General features: G+C 38.8%; 1 protein-coding gene across 1 annotated transcript in view; it reads right to left on the bottom strand.

The window, feature by feature from the left end:
- The window catches only part of extl3 (exostosin-like glycosyltransferase 3), a 38,808-nt gene extending 21,777 nt beyond the window's left edge, over positions 1-17,031 (bottom strand). The window contains exon 1 of the mRNA XM_042503842.2: positions 16,833-17,031. The gene's annotated coding sequence lies outside the window, so the exon portion shown is untranslated. The remainder of the gene's footprint in view (positions 1-16,832) is intronic.
- Positions 17,032-17,694: the final 663 nt, after the last annotated feature.

Raw genomic sequence — 17,694 nt, 5'->3', positions numbered from 1 at the left:
TAATACTGAACGCGCCGTGTGTCAAAATAGTGCAAAATTCTGTTATGCATGTTATTGCATCCCCAGAAACACACCTTCCCTGTTTGAAGCACATTGGCTGAATGGTTCCTGAGACATACGAAGGATGTATATACATACTGTTCATACGTATATACACACACACACACACAGATTCCTTACTTTATAGATTTTATATGTTCGTGAGTTGCAGCCATAAGCTGTACTTTCAAGTAAAAAAAGAGATACTTGTAAAACCTGAAGCATGTGAGTATTGCAAATCCAAATATACACAATTGTAGCTTACTGCAGCAGTAAGTACAGGCCTCTGGAGGAGATGCCGCCACACTTCAGAAACTCATCACTGCTTCTGGGACTCCAGGTTATCCCGATGCATCGCTCCCCTTAAGGGGCTCTGGCTCATTGTGCTTGCAGACAACCCTTCAAATAATTAATCGTGATTCCATGGAGAGGATTGGGGTAGGGCACTCCCTGTGGAGGTGACGGGGGGGTTGATGGAGGCAGCTGCAGGGGAAAGCACAGTTATAGGGCTGTGTGAGGGGAGCAGCTGTTGCAGGCATGGATCACAGCTCATCTGCAGATGGCTGACTGAGCTATCTCAAGGACCTTTTTTCACTGGTAAATTACAGAAGTGGCTGTAGGGCTGTAGAGTGTCTCTCAAAAAAGGGACTGAAAAGTCATAAAATGTAGGACTTTTTTATTTTTTAGAACTAATAATATTTCATTAAGAGGGAAAAGTTGATATAATCTGATGTGACCAATTCTGATAAATAAGATTATAAAATGCCAGTTGTTACTTAATTTGTTTTCTTTTTCTTTCATCGCTCATTTACTAGTTTTAGTTATGTAAGGTTTTTAACAAAATCTACATGAACATATTGAGCTGAGGTGTAATGAGGAGGCTGGATGTGGCTGTGGAAATGTCATGTGATTAAAGCTTATACTTAAAGCTTATACTTAATTAATATGTGATGCTAATAAAGGCTTTTTAACTTGGGTCTTAGTAAAGCAGTACCCCTCAACTTCTTTGGGAATTCAATCTCCTAAATAAAATATAAGACTTTTGCATCTCTTCACATATTTTTTTTTTTTTTTATATCGCTGTAATCTCAATATGACTGTATTATTGAGTTGCACAAATCAACTAATATCAAGTTGGGTTCTGGGAGATTGTAATGACATTTTTGACAACTTTCATACTTCTGGACTTCAGTGCTATTACAGATAACTCACGGCAGCAGTCGCTCCCTGAGATCTTGGGCATGGGTTTAAGGTTTACACATCTGCACCACCAGATAGCTTGTGCTCCTTTTAGGCCTGTTCAGTTTCACTCTGCAAGAGATCTTCTTCCGTATACTCTGGTTCATAAAAGCATCCTGTTGTCTCCATAGTAGGGGCGTAACAGTTCTGAAACCAAGACCGAAACCACGACACAAACAGCTACAGTGTTATGGTTTTATCTTCTGTGTCACAGTTCCTCCCACCATCATCCGGCTGCCACCACAACTGCTGCAGCCTTGTGAACTTTCATAATGTTACTCGGCCACGTTCCCAGTACGGCTGCTAATAATCTCAAGATTGCAGATCCCCCAGCTTGTGAGAAAATATCATGAGTTCAGGCAGGCGGGTCAAAAAGTGACAAAGAAGAGTTTTGTATTATTTAGAACTTACAGAATCAATGCGTGCAACAGTCCACCTTCCACCATCTTTTCTGCTCTCTGTCACTAACTTTCTCTCAAACACACACGTGCCACTGCACTCAATCCTTGTCACCGGTTCCACTGAAAGTCTGACCCATACATTTAATCTATGGCGTAATACAGAGCACACTAAAATTACACTAATGTGCAGGAATTTGGAAGTTCTACGGTACATTACTTAACATCCGTGATGGTACTCAAGTCTGGGGGTGGTCAACTGCCATCCACTAAAGGTAATACACTGACTACACAACTACACTTCAAAAGATCTGAACTATACCTTTAAGTCCAAAACAAACTATGTTCATCCTCAGCTACTGAGGGTACAAAGTTGATACAGTAATGACAAAGAGAGGCTTGGATTTGAAAGAGTCAACATATTTGCAAATAATCTGGAGATCAGAAACTTGTTTTCAAAGATATTTACCAAAGATATATTATAAGTAGGTTTCTCATATTCCATGTAAACATTCAAAATTATGATCAATACTAGGACAGTGGTGGGCATGTTCACATAGTCACTGTTTAATTAAAATAAATTCTAGACAGATGAAGAAAATTCTTAGTTGCTGCATTCATCTGATTCAAATGGTGAAATTTAGATGTGGCCAATGTGAATAAAATCCTCTGTCACAGTACATGTGATTTCATATCAGGATATATATATATCTATATATATAGATATATATATATATATATATATATATATATATATATATATATATATATATAGATAGATAGATATAGATATAGATATATAATTTCTGAAAACTGAATTGAGAAAAGATATTTGGAGAAAAAACAGCAGGACCAAATGCCAGTTCCTGTAATCCAACACAATACAAAGTAAATACCTGGAAAGCGTATTTTATCACATTTGTGCAAAAATAAAATTGGTCCATACAACTGTGCTGCTCAATTGTTAGCAATATTATCAGCACTAACCTACTAGCTTTTATGCTATCAACAATTTCGTAAAATCTCTGATGGTGACAAATTTCAAGTTTCAAGTTTCTCACTTTATATTCTTATATAGTCCAAGCCCATGGTGCTTTATTGACAACACCGCTTGCTGCTTCCTGCTGCTCCTTTTATTATCTAATAATGCTGAAGAGATGACAGCTAGGCCGTTATGATTATCAGGAGTATCAGTGTGGTGATGACCCGGCACAGGAGCAATTATGATCGCCCTCCATGTGGACCACCTCCTACTCAGTGGAAAATATATGAGTGTGTTGACCTTTATCTCTTAGTGTGTGCATTAAAGAGTGAGAGAAGACAAACGGAGGTAGACAGGAAACCCACCCTTCACTGCCCTGTTGTTTAGAAACAAACATCATACGACTCGTCTGGTGAAGTGTATTTATAACTTTGCTGAATACCATTTAGCACGGCAGAGACAGAGAGAGATGTAGATAAACAGAAAGGGACACAGAGGTAGAGATAACCAGAGAGAGAAAGGGCGAGAAGGAATGAGTTCATAATGACAGATGGGCCTGGGTGCCTTCCAACCTCCAAAGCTCCTGCAATATGACAAAGATTACACAGGAGAGCAATTCAAAAAAAGGTGTCCCTGTCCTTGCGGGATGGCACGTGTTGGACTTTTAAAAGACAATTCAAGGTAAAACAAAAAATAAAATGTATCCAAAAATATTCTTCTAGCAGCGTGACCGCATTGACCAATATGCAAAAATCTTCAGAGATGAGGCTCTGTCTTTGTAAGAGCTGGGAGAGCGATAAACAAAATGCATCACGCTGGCTTTGCAGTGAGTGCTAATCTGTCACTGAAGCCTCTGCTGTAAAACTGCTCTGGCACGAGCTGCCCCCACAGGGGTGAGGCGAGGAGAGACTCTCACTGTGTTGGTGAGAATCGAGAATGTGACAGCCAATTAGAGTCGGGGCAGACGTACAGACACACAGGACTCCCCAATTTTTCAGCACACAACAGCTTGCACATTTTTCTAATGAGCTCCGACTTCTAAAAAAAAAAAAAAAAACCTCTAAGGAGATACATTTTAAATTTTAACTTGTTTTTACTTTGTGGGAAACTCTCACAGTAGGCAAAAATTTAACTACTTGTCCTTCGGTTTCCTAAAAATGGTTCGTTAGCATTGTTACTTTGCTCCTCCCTAAAAACAAAGGATAGAGTTAGCAGCTCGCAGCTGGTTTCCACTCTCTCCTTTAATTATGGTTTGACTGGTATCAAGTTTTGAAGTCAAATATAATTGAAAATAACTGAACCTTTTTAAACCGAAAAGCAGACACAATTGGTCTATTTTAAAGTTTACAATGCACCAGAATGAGTACAAGTTCACACAAAAGGGCGGTAAAGACATGTGAATCTGCATTGTTCAAACACAGATGTATGGAATGAGCACAGTGAGCAGACTATAGGCAAGATGCAAAACTAACAGAAAAAAAAGCAGAATTTGGCTATTTTCTTGGCTTTTTTCACTGGTTTTTCCACTTCCTGCACTCTCTGGTCATACGTTTAGCTTTTTAAATTTCATTTACATACAAGGTGGACTGCTAACGAGGTTATGTACTGAACTATGAGATTGTACTGTGCATGCCTGAAGAGTTAAATGTCTTTCTAAAGTGTCTAGGTGGAAACTATTTCCTACATTTTCTATGATGCGTTCCATGCGTTTGACTTGCTATTGCCACTGCTGACATGGTTTTTAATAATTTTCACTTTACCCAACAGTGCAGAAAATGTTAGACAGGGTGACACAGAGAGGAGAGTGGAGAAAATAACATCTGCAGGGGTAAAAGATCCTGTTATATCTGTGAGTGCACATGTTTATGTGCATTAGCTGACCTAGCTTTCTTGATTAATCGGACACAGTGGTGCTGATGAGATCCTTGAATTAATCAGTGATGTTGGAGATTACATTGTTGTCTGACCAGGGGAGGGTACCAAAACATTACTATCAACATTTAACTTTCAGTATGGAAAAATTACCTTTTTTTTGGCTTGTGAGTAAAGTAAATCTAGCAGTCATTTGCATATTTTACCAGCATTTGGCTGGTGCTTATTTCCAACTTTGCCATAATGGACTAAAGTAAAACACAAGCAAGATAAAAGAATTGTCTGTACTCATATTCTACATGAATACGGGTACATTTTATGAACCTAAAAAGAAAATTTATTGTCTCCTGGCGGTCTCCTCAGGGACCTCCATGCCAAGCCGCAAACACCACCAACACAGAGCTTCAATGGGTTGGGGATGATGCCATGATGAACAAAAACACGACACATCACTGTCAGTATGATAACAACATCCAAAACACGAGTTTCCCTCTCAGTGGTTTCTGAGACATGAGAAATACTTTCAAAACTCGTAAAGTCATGGGACGCCACACAGGATTAGTTGTTCACAATACAGCATTGTCAGGGAAAATAAAAGGGTTTGTCCTGTGGACGCATTGATAATGAGTTTACTGCGTCCTTTCGTGTCATTGCGTCAGCGACACAGTACGAAGGAAGCGCACCTAGCTCCATCACTGTCAAATATTTCAGTTTGTTTAGCGAGGGTCCTGTTGCCTGACTAAACTAGGCTTGTCTAGTCTTGTTTCTCTGCAGAATGTAAAAAACTTTGAAATAAAACCTTTGAGATACATTAACAGCTCCTTTGCACAGTGTGAGGTTTAATTTACAGGTTCTTCAGACTGTCAGCGGTTATGTAAAATCAGATCTTCATTTCTGAGCAGTGCTGACCAGCTGAAATTTACTTGACGGCACCAATATTCTCAGACGTATCAAATGTGAAATACTAACAAGGAATTTAGTTCAAACAAGTTTTAATCCATTTCCTGTTATAGGGCATGTCCATGTCCCTTGTAATGCAGCAACTACATAGTGAGGCCTCGTCTTCAGAGGGAATTTCGGTGCTCAAATGCCTGCAAATGGCATTTGACCCATTCATTACCAAAAATCTAATTACAGGCTGCCACATGGTACTCATTTAACCATTCGTGTCTACATAATTACTTTAGATGAAAAGGGACATAAGAGACTAAGGCTCCAAACAGGCTTGTCATGTCATACACTTTCCACCCTCGCAGAAACACGGGAAGCATCATCTAAAACAGAAACTCAAACCACTTTCAGGATGAACGTGGCTGATTTTAGCAGCATTGTGTGTGTACTCTGTGGCTGAAGTAGCAGGAATTGTTATTACCTAAATTCATTTTCCCACTAATACCGATCTCTATATACAGAATCTGCTGAAGCTCCTTTATCTCACCTCTCAAATCCCTTGTAATACCTTATAAATAACTTCTAAACGCAGTTATAATCATCATATTTGACACACTTTGTAAAATATTTTTTAACATTTTCTTCTTGGGATGCTCTCGTGTTTCATGTGCAAGATTAGGGCAATGATATCCCAATTTTTTCTTTGATAAATAGTCATTCCCTACTTCAGTAGGATAAGCATTATGGATTTCATGTTTGCTTTTATTGCGTAATATTTATATTCTGATTATTTCAGACAGAATAAGACAGGTAGAAGTTTTCTAAGCAGGTTTGTATCAAATAGGTCTCGCTACAGCCGTGCAGTTAAATTAAAGTAAACTCTTTTCATTAATCAAGATTCTTTGGACCTTTCACAAGCTGAAATGTCAAAATTTTGAAGGGCTCGGTCGGCCTTAATTAGTCACCTGGGCTATAATCCAGCTTTATCTGGAGCAAAGTGAGTCTGGCAGGTCACAACTACAAGAACTTTAACAGCTTAGTGTCACAAAAGTTCGTCCAAGACAGGAAGAAGGATGCGGCCAGGCAAAAACACGACAAGTCTTTTTGTATTCAAGTGTGGAAGCTGCTTCAGTGATTGAATACATGTCGAGTTCACTGCAGCAGAGAGACTCTCGTGTGTCAAAAGAAACCTCTTCTTTCCCTCAGTGAAGTGACATCTGAGGTAAAGTTGAATAAAGAAAGAGCGTCCACCACATCCTGTCTTTCTATATAAAGAAGGATAAGTTAAGAAGAGTGCATGGGTGAATGGAAAATCAGATGCAACAGCCCAAACTCTTCAAATCCTAATTCTTTATTTTCTAAAGACCAACCAAATAAGTAATCGCACTGAGGGAACCATCTGGAACAAAAGTGGCAATAACTGGCAATTTTAGAGCATTACTGTCACTACATCGTTGCTTTACATAGATATTATTGAAGTTATTTACTGCATAGGTTAAAGTAAGTCAGTGATTAAAATCACTGCTCCAGCAAACCTCTCTGGTTTGGGGGAGCATCTGAATTAGCCCAAATTTTCATCAGTGCAGATTAGAGGTTCATGGATAACATCCTGTCATGGTGTAATTTCATATTACAGCATTGATAGAGTAAATTACCTGGAAAATTAATTAAGAAACTGATTATGAGGAAAAATAAGCAGATTTAAATGTCTGAAAAGTCACTTTACCACAATTATTTTACGTGAGTGCTATCTGTAAAGATTTATTTTCCTAAATGTATTTTGTTAACTTTTATTAGGGGAGTTGTTGCTTTTTTTGTAGGATGATACGCAAAGTTCATAATGCTCGGTGCAAAGTACCAAACATTTCAGCAAAACAGGAATTGAAAAAATGTGATTAACAAATTCAAATGGCTCTTATATGCAATATTCTTCCCACAATGTTTGAACTTATAGATTATATTGTGCTCATCTTGGTTTCTGAGTGTTTTCTTATTTTGAGACTAGTCGACTAGTCTCAGTTTAAACTTCCTTCCAATTTGATGTACCTCCAGCAGTGAACAACACATTCAAGAACCAGGGACAAATTTAACTTTATCCTGGGCATTGCGATGTGATGATGAACAACTGTTTGCATATAAGAGACACTAACAACTGCTGTCAACTGCTGTTATCACTCACCATCTACACTCACCATGTTGAATTTCTCAGTATTAAAAATCTGCCATGTATGACATTCGTAGATCTTTTGTCACAGCAGACCCATCAAACACAGATGTAAGAAATTACATTCATGCATCAGGTCCCTGGCATAGTGCATCTACATGACTTACTGGCACATCTAAATGAAGAGAAACACAGTTAATGTTATTACTTACACCTGTGTTTCCTTCTATAATTACTCAAAAAGTCTCCTGTATAAAAGGCCTATTTAGAACAGAAAACCCCAGTATGTTCTCAAGCACGCCTGCTGGTTTGTAGGCGGAAACTCCCTACCTCAGTTTTACCGTTTTCAATTCTGACACTTTCTCAGCATGCCATTACATTTACAAATGTCACAAAATAAGTTTTTGTGCCATTCTCCTCCATCTGCCCTCAAAAAGTTGTGAACAGCCGTGCTGCACTCCCAACAGTCAGCAAATGGAAGTACGGCTCCAAATATTTGCCTTGACGACTGAATCTAATTCTGTAGGTCTTTGCCAATTCCCTCTCCCAGCATCAACAACCACTGTGTGCCAGCCCTGCAATATCAGTAATTCAGCTAAATCCATAAACAACTAGTTTGTAAGCCATGATAATCACACAGAAAAATAGACTATATCTGGCTAACATTCAAAAGTGATTGAAATCCATGGAGAACAGTCCTCATTCAATAATAAGGCCAATTTTAACATATATCACTTTGATGCTGTTAGCATAAATATTTCATAAATCAAGGGCATTTCCTCTGTAGATGAGAAACTGTGTTAAAAAGAGTATGGATGTGAGTTAAAAAAAAGAAACCTCATTGGCACAATATAAAACATGCAGCTGACAAATGTCAACCAAAAAGCTTACATGGACATTATGAGCTAGGCAAAGGAGAAGTTCATGCACTTAAAATCAGTTTTGGTTGCTTTTTTTTGGCATATTGCACAAAATGTTTTTATCATTAATGGCTGCAACTAGCAATTATTATCAGATTCGTCATGTATAGTCTATGACATGTAAGATAATAGTAAATAGCTATCCATCAGTATGTAAAGGCATCTTCAAATGTCTTGTTTTGTTCTTTCTGTAATATTTTGCAATAAAAATGAGACAGTAACTTACTGTGAAAGTAATGCAACTAGTAGCCAGTAATTTACAGTAAATGTACAAACATTTTGCAGTGCAGTAAAAAGATGTCCATCAGAGTGCAAGGTGACAACTTCAAATCTTGTTTTGTCACATTTACAGTCAATTAACAGATATTTTCAAATAATCACTTTATTATTTTTACTTAGTGATGACTCAAACAATTACTGAAAGATCATCAACAATCAGCAGAATTTTAGGCAATTAATTTTCTGTCTATCGGCTAACTGTTTCGGCTCCACTTTCTTTAAACATATTGAAATTTACTGTCGATAAAATGTTTCAACCTGGCTTCCCCTGCACATATTTAACAGAGAAAACAGTTAGCGGGTAACACAACGAAATTAACACACAAGCCCTGAAATCCTGCCCTCCTAACAAATAAATCCTCTTGTTATCTTTCCATAGCAGTGGCAGCAGCCTCGCTCACTGTGTCCTCCTGAGAGCTCTTCCTCTCCCCCTCCTGTGCATCCTGGCGTAGACCATAACAGATTGACTCAGCCCGACAACAGCTGCCAGAACCCCGCAAGCCTCGTCCTCCAGACACTGATGGATTGTGGGAGGAGAGCCAGGGTGATTAGCCCCTGACATGGGAGAATTATTGCAATGTACCACCCCAAAAGAGATTGCACCTGAGTGTCAACGTAGGGCATTCGCACTACTTTAAAGTCATGTTGTTAATGTCTGCTTGGCCTTGCAAACGCACCGGGCATGTCAACAACAACAAGTGGCGGGAGTGTGAGGGGGCAATGATCAAACTCGTCACTGTCTGGAGTTAAAAAATAAATCAGGGAGATAAAAAAATGAAGGCCTCATTGTGACAGTGATTGCACCCTTTTCACATATTCTGAGCTGTTCAAAAGAAAGGACTGCCAATCAAACATTCAATTTTCCCTCACAGAAAAGTTTATTTTTAACTGCTTCAGTCACATAAGGCACTTACCTTGAGCTTGACAGTGACATACACTAACTGAGGTCCATAGGAGGTAAGCTAATGGTGCTTCTATTTGAGGAAATATTGCTGCTTGGAAAATGAATTAGCTGAGAAATCCCACTGCTTGACTTGCAGGCATTGCACGGAGAGTGCTGCTGTTTGCTTACTGTGCCAAAAGTAAAACTAGTCCTGCCATCTCTCTCTCTCTCTCTCTTTTCCCAGCGTTTTTCTGCTACAAGCTGCCACATCTGTTCCAGTCAGAACTTTTATTCATGCCATTCATTTTGCTCTTGCCTTTTGCAATAATATAAAAAAAAACATCTTGCTGTTATACAATAAACATACAGAACAAGCTGTCCTGAGTTAATGTAGCCTCTTAAAGCAGATGTTCATTAGAGGAGAGGAGCTCGGGAACACTCAGCTATTCGAGAAGAGTTGAACCTCTGCGCTCTTCTCAGACGAGAGCAGGACAGTTTGACAGAATGAAAGCCAGGAGTCAGCGGCTCCATTTGGTGATTCATCCATACCCTCATTACAAGGACATGGCACTTAATGCCCAAGCCTCAATGCTCAACATCAAAGTCAAAATTTCTCATTTTGGGCTGTGAAAATCAGACTAAAGCCCAAATTCAGGGCTGCAACACAGAGGTATACTCCATTGCTGATATTAGCGCAGTAGCATCAAACCACATCCCGACAACACCACATGCCAGCCAAAAGGTTCAGGCTTTAATCTGAGTTTACTTCTACCTCAGGAGACAGGAACCTACTTGTGCTTTAAAGTGTGGACTGGAGAACTAAGATATCTTGACCGTCCCTTACCAGCTACTCTGTGTCCTGGCTGCCAAATCACCCCACTAAAGTACACATTTTAATAGAGATTTTAATAATCTGGATACTGCTAATCAATACCAATACTTAGCCATACTCTTAAGTAACTTTTTCACTGAATAGAAAAAACACTAACACATACTAACATCTAGGACCACACCCTGTTCAAAAAAAAAATCACCTAGCAATTATTTTGAGAGATATTGTGATAGCAATATGAGTGGCGATTTTAGTATATATAAAAATGACTTTTGCTACCAGGAAAGAATGTTCCTATACATCTGGACTATGATTTAAAGGATAATCATCTCTGTACCACCACAATGCATCATTTATAATGACACATTTTACCATAATCAACAAAATTGCAGCTCCTGTGATATGGTTATTGTAGTTGGCCATTTTGCTATTTTGATAAGATTTTGATTACTTGCAGCCTTGCGTACATCTGGCTTTTGTCTTTAGACATTTTTATTGGCTCCAGCTCCAATAGCCAGTGATGGAAATGTATCAACTAAATGGCAAAGATTTTTTTCATCCCTTTTCCGGCACGATTCAACTATGCACTACCACAAATTAAGTCCATCTCCGTCCAAGCAGCGCTTGAATGTCATTCTTATTTAGCTTCTACAGAGTCTAAGAGAGACTTTTATATGTAACAGATATTTTTTTTAAATAAATTAAAAAATGTTGTTACATGTCCACAGGCCTCCATGCTGCTTTATATTGTTCACTAACTTTGTTTACTTATTTTGGTGAAAAAAGGGTGTTATTGATGCTACTCTATAATTTTCATGAAAAAAGTAAAGACATGACATGAAGAGATGTGAAAAGATTCCCAAGACTTGTTTTAATATTTTTTCATTTTGCAGAAATGACAGGTTTAACTGCCTTTTGAGTTTCCTGTATATGTAATGAGCGAGTGCTTGCAACTGATACTAACTTAACTGTGTCCTGTGTTGCCAACTACAGACCTGTTTTATGTGGATAACAAGTGTGAACTTGATTTGACAAGTTCGGGACCCATTTTTAGTTTGACTAATCCCATCAGCATCGGCTGCACTAAGGACGTAGGTTCAGCAGTCGCTTCGCTAAAGCAGTCAAACACTTTGCAACTGCTTTAAATTTTTGGAACGTTGTATTGTTAAGTGTTACATAAAGTTGACGGTATTACCCTCTTTACACTAAAATACCATATATTATATTCAGCTGCATTTTCTTCAAATTTAGTCAAATCAGCCCATAATGTTTTACCCACTGAGCCATTACTGGAGAGAGTTCAGAATATAAACATGCGGTTATGCAACGGCAAAGTTACAACTGTACTACACTAACTAACAGCAGCAACGTTTGTCCAAGAACTTATCAATATTTCAGTACTGACCTGTCAGGAACCAGTGTCAATATAGCTCATTTCTTGATACCCATCCATACATGTTAACTGTAAAAATAGCCGAGAAATACAGCTGTTTTTGGACAGGTATTTAAACTTGAATAACAAAAACAGAATTAGCACTATTTCTTTTTATGAGCAAAAATTAAAGCTGGCGTCAACTTATCATATCCAACACTGTATTAACTAGGTATACTAGCACCCTCAATCACTTGCCTTTGCTAACAGATTAAATGACTTTCATCACTTTAAGCTCACGTTCAATCGGGTATTGGACAGGTCAGGGCACTGGTATTGCTAGTGAACTGGCATGGGTTACTGGGAAAATTCAATGGAAAAGGGCAACAATAATAACATTACACCTAGGCTTTTCCTGCATGGAAATTCAAAATGTCTTCCATGAAATAAGATCTGTTTTAGTAAGATTTTGCTCTTGATGATGCGAAGAGCATCCTTTGTGGCGTACTGTCAGATGGAGCTTCAGGGCGTGTGTCCATCGTTTTTTGCTCCGGCAGAAAAGCTCTGGGGAGGGCTTCATACCAGCGCTTTATCAAAAGTCTGGCTTTGCTTGATGGCACTACGTTATCAGAGGCTTGCACTGCATAGTTAACAACAATCTTACAATGCATACAGTAAAAAAACACAACAGGACTCAGTAACAGTGAGACCTTAGAGATGTGGTCCAAAGCATACTTGAGCACATGGATTTTAAGCAATGAACATTTTTAGAGAACTAATGTTTTGACCCCAGATGCATCCTGATCTGAGTCCACGAGCACCAGAACCATTCAGCGTGCGGCCGATCTGCTCCCACTAAAGGGCTTTTCTGTCTTTGTCATGACAGTTTCTGGCTGACATGTCATACAGCTCAGGATAGATGGCACCTAATGGAGCACCAGTGACAACACCACGGCCTATCTGAAAATTTCAGATATTTTCATCTGGAATTGATCTGAGCAGCTGCACAAAAAAAAAGCTTTGAAAAAAGAAAAAAAAAATTGCTGGGTGCGCTTTTCTCTGGGGGACTGCATTCAGCCGCATATGCTGGCTCCTCATTAGGAACAATTGAAACAAGACGCTGGCACCCAGAAATAAAAATGCTGAATGAACACTCGTGTCTCATAAATATACTGAACTAGTAACAGGTGTAACTAGTAACAACGGCAGCATTTCATTTAAACTTGCACTAACTGATCTCTTGGCCACATGGGGCAGCTCTGTGTTTGGTTTCTACCAACTCCAGGGGAAAACATCTGGCTCTTTAGCTGCTAAATGGTCCACTATCTTCACCAGCTAGTTGCTAACTGTGTCTGTTGTCTGTTTGGGACATAACAGGTGGAGTGCCTTGGGTTTTTATGAGCTTTTTATGCTAAAAACAGCTACCTGCTGTGGCTTAAAACAAACCCATGAAAGAGTGAACTTAATAATAAAATTTGGGCAAGAAAGCTACACAATGACATGACACTCCCTTTCAGCCTCAGTGTATGGGAGGTGCAGATTTGTGTGTGCATCCTTAGTAAGTTCATCACTACAAGCACCTCTTTCTCATTTGATACATTATTATTATAAAAATACCAATTAGAGGCGCTTTAAATAATGGGGTCAAATTAATTTGAAACTGGAACTTGTTTATATTTTATCACCAGCACCCATTTGAGATTTAATTTGCAAGAAAATGCATTTCAAATGCCATCTACCAGCTCAATGGGGATTTTTTTTTTCCAATTATCAACATCTGTTGCAGGCCAAAATATTCAGCATTGATCAAACACGACTAATTACGGCACTAGAGTGGCCTCTGCAGTGCACATATGAAAAATTCAGAGAATTGGAGCATCAGGCAGGGATCCAAGTATTTAATGAGGGCAGCACATCTACAAGCCCCTTGTCACATAATGAAAAGCTGATTTTGCCATTATTCTGCATTGTGGCATTTGTTGATACCTAAGTGACCACTAGAAGGAGAAAAAAATCACTCACAGGCAGTGTGGTAATCGCACCCATATGAAAAAGATCAATATCTGTGTGCACAGTGGGAGACACAATGCCCTGTACAGTCCATATTAATGCATGCTGTGGTCCAGTCTAACCATAAAAGGGGCAAGTTCCAAGTCATACAACGGGCTCCTTGATGATCTTTGAATATATTAACTTGATGGTCAAAGATAAAATACAATTTGTATATCTTAGTTTGGGATAGATCTATACTGACATTTGTTCTGACAGTTTGTGTTCAAGTCTCTTTTGTTTAATTCACAGCATAAGACATTAAAATAACACACTGTTGTGATTTATATCTCAGCAGAAAATAATTATCAGAACAAAGAGTGGCTTCCAAATGAAAAAACACCACTAATGTAAATGCAACACTTGCATCTGCAGTGATACTTTACATTCAACTGACCTATAAAAACTATCTACACCTCTGTCTGAGGTAACTCCAACCCAGTCCTCAACATCTCACACAGTCACAAATAAATATAATATTACATGACAAATATAACTGATATTATCACTAACAAGTGATGAGTTTTAATTTGCAACATACAATCCAGCCAGCTACGTGAAATCCTAACTCTAAAGCATTTGCTTCCTCTTTATCGGGTGAATATTTTCTGTTTCACACGCACCAGTTCCCTGGAATCCCTCTTTCTAGTTTACATCATCAGATCCAGCACACTGCACATGTTCGTGCTCAGCAGCTTTGTTTTACTTCCAAGTCTGAATGAATTAAAAACAACATAAAGAAACTCATATATTCAACACACTATCTATGATGTATTCAATGATTTGACAAAAGCATCATCGTGTCAAGTCAAAATGCACAAAGACATGCTCTCGTTATGCAAATAGCCACAAACAAATTGACCACACAGCTCTGGGCTAACAACTTTGCTAAGGCCGCTATTAAGTAATAAACTTTGGGCTTAAAAATCTGAGTGAAACTGATTTACTGGTTACTGAGCCATGTTACAAAAGCAGTGCCCCTGGCAGTAACCTCAGTACTCCCACAAAAATGCCGAGCCGGCCTACTGAGGTTCATTTCCCAAACTGCAAGAGGCTGGCTCCCCTTATCCAACTCATACTCTCTGGGTTTTGCTAAGCCCCCATGTCTTGTTAGTCATTGCTTGATTGCCACATTGCAAATTACACAACATCTGCACCCAGTTTCCAGTTTCAGGTACACCAAGCTCATGCAATCTAATACAGCCCTGCGATAAATACTTCCTCAGTGTAAGTTGTAATGGTCAGATTTTGGGTGTTTCGAATATTCAGCCTACCCTAATCAATGTAGATGAGATGACAACTGTGTGTAATCAACGACTGAGTCAGAAGAGGACTTTAATTCTTATTGCATTTTTAACTATGTTATAGAGGATCAATACTGTATAATAGAGCAATCGAGCAATTAAGGATGAGATAGCAACAATACCCGATTATCTCTATGGCCAGCAGGTCACTCTGAATCTCATAACAAATACATTATTAGGGACTGTTTTTTATGAGAGGGGAGGGATGGTATAAAAAGGGGGATGCATGTCAAAAAAGTTTTCAAGCACTGGGGGGGACTTCTGTTTTGTTATTTTGGCTTAGGGGAGGGGCAAAAACTTTATATGGCTGTATTTTGCAGTTACTTAGTTTGTAGTTTTACTGCCAATTTTTAAAAAGAAAACGTGCCTGTTATTAAAAATCAGCAAAATTACACTGTTTATAATCATAAATTCATTTAAAAAATCATAAATAATTGTCAGAAATTGCAAACAGAAAAAACCAAGGGATTTTCTCCTTTATTATGATGAACACTTCCATCAGTGGGTAAAAAAAAAACATTACAAAATCAGAGCTTAAAATAGTGATATTTCCTCAAAAACACTTCATTCTACATGTCTCATTTAATTTTTTACCAGAGATAACCGATTTCCACTAATCTCCCAGCATGCACGATAAGAATGAAAAACAAAGTTTTCACTTTCAAACATCATAGGGAAAGTTTTTAAAATCTAACAAGTAATTCATGATGGAGGGATGGTCGTCATTTTCCCCAGGTCACTCAAGGAGGCTTAAGGAAAAACTAATTATAGCTAAAAATGAAATTAGCCCTAGTCCTTAGCCACCCAGCCTTCCTCTGATTAAGACGGAACAGTGTTAATCAGAGTTACGCTACCTTGCTCAAGGGCAAAGTACTGTATGACTGACTTCAGAACTTTCATTTCAAAATGTATAGTTTTATAACTGAATCGTCAATAATAATAGAAGTTCTTGAAGTCCTTGTGTATTATGTGTACAAAAATACCCCGTGTTTTGCGGAACAGTTCGGCGTTGTATCAAAGCCTGCTAACTCAACCAGAAGCTCATTATGATTTTGACAATCGGCATGCATCATCTTGCTAGTGTGCGCTTGCCACTCAGCACGTAGACAATAAATCACCAGTTTTTTAAATGGCGTTCGGCGTGACATTTTACTCGCACTAAAAAAGCGGCACGTTTCTTTAGGGCTGTGGGTTTGATAATCAAAGAGGGGGCCATAAAATAAAATGTGCTTAAAAGCAGTACAAGTTTTAGCAGAGAAGGCTACACCGGCTTGGTTGACGTGTGCCTCAGTCGAGATCAAAGCAAAACAGACTCACGACTTACAGCGGCTACAGACTCAACTGCTTCAAAGTCTTTATGAAAACTACCAATCATTTACATTTACGCCAGTTAGAGATCTAAATATAAAACACAACGAGGAAAAGTGGACACACAGCTATCGTACTGACTAATTATGGACAGGGGCTTTTGCAGGGGGAAACACACAAGGGGCCATATGTCTCATCTGGCCAATTAGCTAGCCTGCTAGCCAGCGACGGTCACAACAAAATGCATTACTCTCAACTACGGTGGCAGAGAGACCAGCGTTAGCTTCAGCGGCTACTCACCCCAGCAAAAGAGTCCAATATGTCCTAAAAACTGAGTCACGTCCGCACGGCCGGTTTGTCAAACCGTCAAAATGTCGTTGTGTTGGATTTGGACGACTACAGTCACCGGACAAGCCTGCGGCGTTGCTGCGTTTTCTCCTCGCACTGCTCACAGCACCATTAAAAGCTGCATTGTTGGAGCGGCGGATGGACAAACAGCACCGACAGCACGCCGCAAAGCACTGTGGGAAACGGTGTTGATAAACTGTGTCGCTCAAACACATAAAATATTGGGGAAATACGCCACCTAGTGGTTGAAGAGCGACATCACAATTGGCTTTATTGGCAAAGCGTGAGTGATATAAGGAAGGATTTAAAACAAAAAAAAAATCTCAAGTCATTTTTTAGCTTTAAAAGTCATAAAGATAACAAATTTGGAAAATTTGGAAAAATACGTTATGTGCCGCCCCAATCAATGTTATCTTATATATTTCAGTAAAAAAAAACACAAACGCTTACATGGAGTTATGGTGCATTTAATAAAATCATGTACACTTTGCTGACTTGTTGAAATAAAAAAAGGAGGGGATTGCTCTTATAATAACATTCCAATATCCTTCCAATACACACACACACACACACACACACACACACACACACACACACACACACATATATATATATATATATACACCACAGAAAGCTGAACAAGTCCCTCAGAGTTAAAAAAGTTCACATCCATTCATCATTGGCCCGTTATTTTTGCACAGAATATGACTTTATAGCTGAAAAACATTTGTTCATGTGGAGTCTCACATGCAGATGTGCATTCAACATGCCCAAATTCGCCCGATTCAAACGTGTCAGGATATCTACAACGTCA

The sequence above is a fragment of the Plectropomus leopardus genome, chromosome 16, assembly GCF_026936395.1.
Source record: "Plectropomus leopardus strain MGB_pleo_1.0 chromosome 16, ASM2693639v1, whole genome shotgun sequence".
Classification (NCBI taxonomy): Eukaryota; Metazoa; Chordata; class Actinopteri; order Perciformes; family Serranidae; genus Plectropomus; species Plectropomus leopardus.
The sequence above is the reverse complement of the archived record's forward strand: the minus strand, read 5'-3'. Positions and strand labels throughout refer to the sequence as shown.